This window comes from Papio anubis, chromosome 9 (genome assembly GCF_008728515.1).
Source record: "Papio anubis isolate 15944 chromosome 9, Panubis1.0, whole genome shotgun sequence".
Taxonomy (NCBI): domain Eukaryota; kingdom Metazoa; phylum Chordata; class Mammalia; order Primates; family Cercopithecidae; genus Papio; species Papio anubis.
In genome coordinates, this window is record NC_044984.1 from 49,559,219 (window position 1) to 49,567,709 (window position 8,491).

The window sequence follows — 8,491 nt, forward strand, 5'->3', positions numbered from 1 at the left end:
AACAAACTCATTGGGCACCTGTGGCCGTTATTCAGTATTATTCAATGTTTATTTGTTTCTCTCATATATCACTTTTAAGTTCATGGTCAAAATCAGATAACTTCTGGAAATGGGTTTTTTGTAGTCTCCTTCCCTTGTTTCCTTTTTCATCTTTTGCTTTTTCTCAAGATCCCTGTGTCCAACGTTTATCCCATCTTTCCAGACAAAACTATGGTCAGTTTTTGGTTTTTATTCTGACATGACTTACTGAATCTTTGTTTCTGAGGCTTGGCTTCACTCATTTCTGAGTCTCCTCTGGGGTGGTGATTGTAGATACTTCATTTTTTTTGAGGTTTCAATATTTTATTCAAATTTTTTTGAAGTGATGTTAATTACAGCATTTGAAGAGGAGGATCTACTTCCACACAAAATGAAAGACTCTAAAATGTACCCATTAACTGCTAAAAAACAAATTGAGTGGTGAGAATACAACAGAAGTCCAATTTAGATTCTGAGTGTTGTTACCATGTGATTACAATCACACAGACTCTTCTGAGCCTATAGCTGGAGCTCCTGGAAGCTATTTCATACTTTGGCGCAAGGGCAAAAAAGCACAACATGAGAAGGAATAAGTCCTGAATTACTGGCTTCATCGCATCCACCCTCTCCACCCCCAAATGGCACAAAAGAAACAGTGACCATACCCCACAGACCTTTTGGTGTAAAAGAGGTGACTATGAACTGGGGTGGGAACAGGTCATGAAGATCTGTTGAAAAAAGTCCCATTCAGGTGAGTTTGTACACACCATCAAGCAGTGAGCCTCTCATCAATCAGGGTTAGGAAACCAAAGTTTGATTATCAGGACATCACAATTTCATTCATTTACTCAATATGAATTTATAAAGTGCCTACATATTATCAGCTTCCACTTGCAGCCATTTCTAGATAAAAAAGAAAACTGGCATCTCAAAGGGGCCACCAAGTTTCCCCGAAGTCTACCACTGAAAGGACCTTTTTTGGAAATGGGTTTCTTCTGCACCTCTGAAAGGGTAACATCTTAAAGCTGAATCATCTTTAACCTGGAGGTCTAACATATTTAACAATACTTGCATCCCAGACATGCAACATTAAAAGATACACCAAATTCTGAAGGTAGCTATGCTGCAAAATAGTTTAAAATTAAACAATTGTATAGTATTCATTTATGCTTGAAATTCCAGTCCTAGACCAAGCTTGGGGCCACCAGGATTGACCTTCTTGACATCCAGAAGAGCTGACAATGTCAGTGTGATACCTGGCTTTAGGGTCTGAGTGTATCCTGAACCTGTCAGGCTGGAGTTGTTCACTTCAGCTGAGAATCAGGTGTCAGGGTCAATCTGAAGCTTGGCTGCTATTCTGAAGCATGTTACTGTTTCCTGCTGTCCAGATGAGACTGACAGCGGTCTCCAACTTCTTGTTCACCTTCTGGTAAATGGAGCCACCAAACTCTGTTCTGTCAGACATTAGTGTGAAGCCAGAATTCATCAGTCTTGTAGCCAACTGCAAAATTGCTCTGAGTAACTTGGGACTTTGCAGTCTCAAAATTCATCTGGTAGTTGGCTAGCCTTGTAACCCAGCACCAGAGCATGCTGGATGGAAGGCCCAGCAATATCGAAATCCATGTCACAGCCCAGATTAATGTGTTCCCACTTGTACCCTGTCTTGATTTTAGCTTTTTTTTTTTTTTTCCTAGTGTTAGGTGAGAAGGATGAATTGAAGGTCAGCTTCAGTCCATGTGCAAGCTGATCTTCCACAGTAATCTCGGTGCCTAGTGTATTGTCAGTGTTCCATTTCTCCATAAACGTCAGGCCATCCTCAGTCCATCTGTACTTGGTTTCCAGACTGTCCATCACTTTGGTGGTCTCAGCGTTGGCAGAGTCTGAGCTTGTAAATTCCAATCCATTTTCAGATTTTGATTTCAAATTAAGCTTTATTAAGCCAAATCCATAACCCTTGGTGAAGACATCCCTGGTAGATTTGCCAAGATTGGCATACGTGAGTGGCACAGCCATCTTCTGCTCAGAGGTGGTGGCAGTGGGCTCGGCGGCGGCTACCGATTGTAGATACTTCTATTATTCAGAGTGGAACATCTAATGATACATTTCCTTTTTCTAAGCTGTATCAGAATATATATATATATATATTCATTCATTCATGGTATAATCTCAAAACATTAATAATATACCAGACTACCTCATCCTTACCATGGATGGGCATGGAGGGGAAAAGCAGTAAGTTAATGAAAAAAGAAGATGGAAAATCTCTTTAATGATTACATTATCAAACTAATAATGCTACACAGGCCACCTATTATGATGACTATTTCCATATAGATTCAATAATGCTATACAGGATAACTGATATTTATGTTTTTCAATTAGTTTTCTGACTTGAATTTGTGTTTTGTTTTTCATGTATTCTCATTCTTTTAAATCTTTCTGTTGCTGTGAAATGGGTCTCACATAAAGAAAAGTGTAATGAATATAAATTTGTAGCTCAGTGTATCTGTGGTGTTCAAACTGATTGTTAAATGGGAGAGTACCAGCACACCAAACACCTCACTGACTTTTGTTTTTGTTTTTTTTTTGTACATTGATATTCATATTAATAGCAGCTTTATTCATAATTGCCAAAACTTGGATGCAACCAAGATGTTCCTCAGTAAGTAAATAAACTGGTACATCTAAACAATGGAACACTATTCAGTGCTAAAAAAAGAAATGATCTATCAAGCCCCGATAAGATGTGGAGGAACCTTTTAAAATGGGGTACATGTTCAGGTTTGTTATATAGGTAAATTATGTATCATGAGGGTTTGGTGTACAGATTATTTCATCACCCAGGTAATAAGTATGATACTCAACAGGTAGTTTTTCTTTTTTCTTTTTTTTTTTTTTTGAGACGGAGTCTCGCTCTGTCGCCCAGGCTGGGGTGCAGTGGCCGGATCTCAGCTCACTGCAAGCTCCGCCTCCCGGGTTTACGCCATTCTCCTGCCTCAGCCTCCCAAGTAGCTGGGACTACAGATGCCTGCCACCTAGCCCGGCTAGTTTTTTGTATTTTTTAGTAGAGACGGGGTTTCACCTTGTTAGCCAGGATGGTCTTGATCTCCTGACCTTGTGATCCACCCGTCTCAGCCTCCCAAAGTGCTGGGATTACAGGCATGAGCCACCGCGCCCGGCCAACAGGTAGTTTTTCAATCCTCACCCTCTTCCCACCCTCCACCTTCAAGTAGGCCCCAGTGTCTATTGTTCCCTTTTTTGTGTCCATGTGTACTCAGTGTTCAGCTCCCACTTATAAGTGAGAACATGTGGTATTTGGTTTTTTGTTCCTGTGTTAGTTTGCTCAGGATAATGCCCTCCAGCTCCATCCATGGTCTGGCAAAGGACATGATCTCATTCTTTTTTATGGCTGCATATTATTCCCTGGTATATACGCACCACATTTTCTTTATGCACTCTACCGTCGATGGGATTTAGGTTGATTCCATATCTTTGCTCTTGTGAATAGTGCTGCGATGAATGTACATGTGCGTGTGTCTTTATGGAAGAACAATTTATATTCCTTTGGGTATATAACCAATAATAGGATTGCTGGGTCAAATGGTAATTCTGTTTTAAGTTCTTTGAGGAATCACCACACTGTTTTCCACAGTAGTTGAACTAATTTACACTGTCACCAGCACTGCATAAGTGTTCCCTTTTCTCTGCAACCTCACCAGTATCTGCTATATTTAGACTTTTTAATATTAGCCATTCTCACTGGTGTGAGATGGTATCTCAAGGTGGTTTTGATTTGCATTTCTCTAATTATTAGTGATGTTGAACTTGTTTTCATATGCTTGTTTGTCACATGTATGTCTGCTTTTAAAAGTGTCTGTTTATGTCCTTTGCCCACTTTTAAATGGGGTTATTTGTTTTTTGTTTGTAAGTTTAAGTTCCTTATAAGTTCTGGATATTGAACCTTTGTCAGATGCTTAGTTTAAACGTACTTTCTCCCATTCTGTAGGCTGTTCGTTTACTCAGTTGATAGCTTCTTTTGATGTGCAGAAGCTCTGAGGTTTAATTAGATCCAATTTGTCAGTTTTTGTTTTTGTTGCAATTGCTTTTGGTGTCTACATCACGAAATCTCTGCCAGGGCTGATGTCCAGAATGGTATTTCCTAGGTTATTTTCCAAGGTTTATATAGTTTCAGCTTGTACATTTAAGTCTTTAATCGATCTTGAGTTGATTTTTGTATGTGATGTAAAGTAGGGGTCCAGTTTCAGTCTTCGGCGTATGGCTAGCCATCTATTCCAGCACAATTTATTGAATGAGGAGTCCTTTATGCATTGCTTGTTTTTGTCAGCTTTGTCAAACATCAGATGGTTATAGGTGTGCCACCTTATTTCTCTGTTCTTTATTCTGTTCTGTTGGTCTATGTGCCTGTTTTTGTACCAGTACTGTGCTGTTTCGGTTACCGTAGCCCTGTATTATCGCTTGAAGTCCAACAGTGTGATGCCTCCTGCTTTGTTCTGTTTGGTTAGGATTGCTTTGGCTATTTGGACTCTTTTTTTCTTTGGCTCCATATGAATTTTAAAGTAGTATTTTCTACTTCTGTGAAGAATGTCATTGGCAGTTTGATAGGAATAGTATTGAATCGGTAAATTGCTTTGGGCAGTATGGCCATTTTAATGATATTGGTTCTTCCTATCTGTGAGCATGTAATTTTTTTTATTTGTTTGTGTCATCTCTGATTTCTCTGAACAGTGTTTTGTAATTCTAATTGTAGAGCTCTTTTACCTCCCTGGTTAGCTGTATTCTTAGGTATTGTATTCTTTTTCTGGCAACTGTGAATGGGATTGCATTTCTGATCTGGCTGTTGGCTTGGATGTTGTTGATGTATAGGAGTGCTACTGACTTTTATACATTAATTTTGTATCCTGAAACTGTGCTGAAGTTGTTTATCAGATCAAGGAGCTTTTGGGCAGAGACTATGGGGTTTTCCAGATAAAGAATCATGTAATCTGCAAACAGGGATAGTTTGACTTTCTATCTTCTGATTTGGATGCTTTTTCTTTCTTTCTTTTGCCTGATTGTTCTCACCAGGACTTCCAATACTATATTTAATGTGAGTAGTGAGAGAGGACATCCTTCTCTTGTTCCGGTTTTCAAGGGAAAGGCTTCCAGCTTTTACCCATTCAGTATGATGTTGGTTGTGGCTTTGTCACAAATGGCTCTTATATTTTGAAGTATCTTCCTTCAATGTTTATTTTATTGAGGATTTTTAACATGAAGGGATGTTGAATTTTATCAAAAGCCTTTTTTTGCATCTATAGAGATAATCATGTTTTTTATTTTAGTATTTATTCTAATTTTAATTTTAATTAATTAATTTGGTTTCTAAATTATACTTTAAGTTCTGGGATACAAGTGCAGAATGTGCAGGTTTGTTACATAGGTATACATGTGCTATGGTGGTTTGCTGCACCCATCAAACTGTCACCTACATGAGGTATTCCTTCTAATGCTATCACTCCTCTAGCACCCCAGCCCCTGACAGGCCCTGGTGTGTGATGTTCCCCTCCCTGTGCCTGTGTGTTCTCATTGTTCAACTCCCACTTATGAGTAAGAATACGCAGTGTTTCGTTTTCTGCTCTTGCGTTAATTTGCTGAGAATGATGGTTTCCAGCCTCATCCATGTCCCTGCAAAGAACATGAACTCATCCTTTTTTATGGCTGCATAGTATTCCATGGTGTATATGTGCCACATTTTCTTCATCCAGTCTATCATTGATGGGGATTTGGGTTGGTTCCAAGTCTTTGCTCTTGCAAATAGTGCTGCAATAAACATACATTGTGCATGTGTCTTTATAGTAGAATGATTTATAATCCTTTGGGTATATACCCAGTAATGGGATCGCTGGGTCAAATGGTATTTCCGGTTTTAGATCCTTGAGGAATTGCCACACTGTCTTCCACAATGGTTGAACTAATTTACAGTCCCACCAACAGTGTAAAAGTGTTCCTATTTCTCCACATTCTCTCCAGCATCTGTTGTTTTCTGTCTTTTTAATAATTGCCATTCTAACTGGTGTGAGATGCTATCTCATTGTGGTTTTGATTTCCATTTCTCTAATGACCAGTGATGATAAGCCTTTTTTCATATGTTTGTTGGCCACATAAATGTCTTCTTTTGAAAAGCATCTGTTTATATCTTTTGCCCACTTTTTGATGGGATTGTTGTTTTCTTGTAAATTTGTTTAAGTTCTTTGTAGATCCTGGATATTAGCCCTTTGTCAGAAGGATAGATTGCAAACATTTTCTCCCATTCTGTAGCTTATCTGTTCACTGTGATGATAGTTTCTTTTGCTGTGCAGAAGCTCTTTAGTTTAATTAGATCCCATTTGTCAATTTTGGCTTTTGCTGCCATTGCTTTTGGTGTTTTAGTCATGAATTCTTTGCCCAGGCCTACGTCCTGAATGATATTGCCAAGGTTTTCTTCTAGGGTTTTTATGGTTTTGGGTTTTACATTTAAGTCTTTAATCCATCTTGAGTTAATTTTTGTATAAGGTGTAAAGAAGGGGTCTGGTTTCAATTTTCTGCATGTGGCTAGCCATTTTTCTCAACACCATTTATTAAATAGGGAATCCTTTCCTAATTGCTTGTTTGTTTGTTTGTTTGTTTTGAGATGGAGTATCACTCTGTCACCCAGGCTGGAGTGCACTGGTACGATCTCGGCTCGCTGCAAGCTCCGCCTCCCGGGTTCACGCCATTCTCCTGCCTCAGCCTCCCGAGTAGCTGGGACTACAGGCACCTGCCACCACACCTGGCTCATTTTTTGTATTTTTAGTAGAGATGGGGTTTCACCATGTTAGCCAGGATGGTCTCAATCTCCTGACCTCATGATACGCCCACCTTGGCCTCCCAAAGTGCTGGGATTACAGGCGTGATCCACTGCGCTCGGCCCCCCATTGCTTGTTTTGACAGTTTTGTCAAAGATCGGATGGTTGTAGATGTGTGGTGTTATTTCTGAGGCCTCTGTTCTGTTCCATTGGTCTATATGTCTGTTTTGGTACCAGTACCATGCTGTTTTGGTTTCTGTAGGCTTGTAAAATAGTTTGAAGTCAGGTAGCTGATGCCTCCAGCTTTGTTCTTTTTGCATAGGATTGTTTTGGCTCTGTGGGCTCTTTCTTGGTTCCGTATGAAATTTAAAGTAGTTTTTTTCTAATTCTGTGAAGAAAGTCAATGGTAGCTTGATGAGGATAACACTGAATCTATAAATTACTTAGAAAAGTATGGCCATTTTCATGATATTTATTCTCCTATCCAGGAGGATGGAATGTTTTTCCATTTGTTTGTGTTCTCTCTTATTTCCTTGAGCCGTTGTTTGTAGTTCTCCTTGAAGAGGTCCTTCACGTTCCTTGCAAGTTGTTTTCTTGGGTATTTTATTCTCTTTGTAGCAATTGTGAATGGGAGTTCACTCATGATTTGGCTCTTCATTTGTCTATTATTGGTGTGCAGAAATGCTTTTGATTTTTCACATTGATTTTATATCCTCAGACTTTGCTGAAGTTGCTTATCAGCTTAAGGAGATTTTGGGCTGAGATGATGGGGTTTTCTAAATATACAATCATGTCATCTGCAAACAGAGACAATTTTACTTCCTCTCTTCCTATTTGAATACCCTATATTTCTTTCTCTTGCCTGATTGCCCTGGCCAGAACTTCCAATACTATGTTGAACAAGAGTGATGACAGAGGGAACCCTTGTCTTGTGCTGGTTTTCATAGGGAATGCTTCCAGCTTTTGCCCATTCAGTAGGATATTGGCTGTGGGTTTGTCATAAATAGCTCTTATTATTTTGAGATACGTTCCATCAATACTGAATTTATTGAGAGTTTTTAACATGAAGGGCTGTTGAATTTTGTCAAAGCCTTTTCTGCATCTATTGATATAATCACGTGGTTTTTGTCTTTGGTTCTGTTTATATGCTGGATTACGTTTATTGATTTGCGTCTGTTGAAGCAGCCTTGCATCCCAGGGATGAAGCCCACTTGATCATGGTGGATAAGCTTTTTGATGTGCTGCTGCATTTGGTTTGCCAGTATTTTATTGAGGATTTTCACATTGATATCAGGGATATTGGCCATAAATTTTCTATTTTTTTGTGGCGTCTCTGCCAGGTTTTGGTATCAGGTGGATGCTGGCTTCATAAAATGAGTTAGGGAGGATTCCCTCTTTTTTCTATTGTTTGGAATAGTTTCAGAAGGAATGGTATCAGCTCTTCTTTGTACCTCTGGTAGAATTTGGCTGTGAATCTGTCTGGTCCTGGACTTATTTTTCTTGGTAGGCTTTTAATTACTGCCTCAACTTCAGAACTTGTTATTGGTCTATTCAGGGATTCGACTTCTTCCTGGTTTAGACTTGGGAGGGTGTATGTTTCCAGGAATTTTTCCATGTCTCCTAGATTTTCTAGTTTATTTACGTAGAGGTGT

At 39.2% G+C, this 8,491-nt stretch overlaps 1 pseudogene; it reads right to left on the reverse strand.

Moving 5' to 3' along the window:
• Window positions 1-320: 320 nt before the first annotated feature.
• LOC101007952 lies at window positions 321-2,197 on the reverse strand (annotated as a pseudogene).
• Between the last annotated feature and the right edge of the window lie 6,294 nt (window positions 2,198-8,491).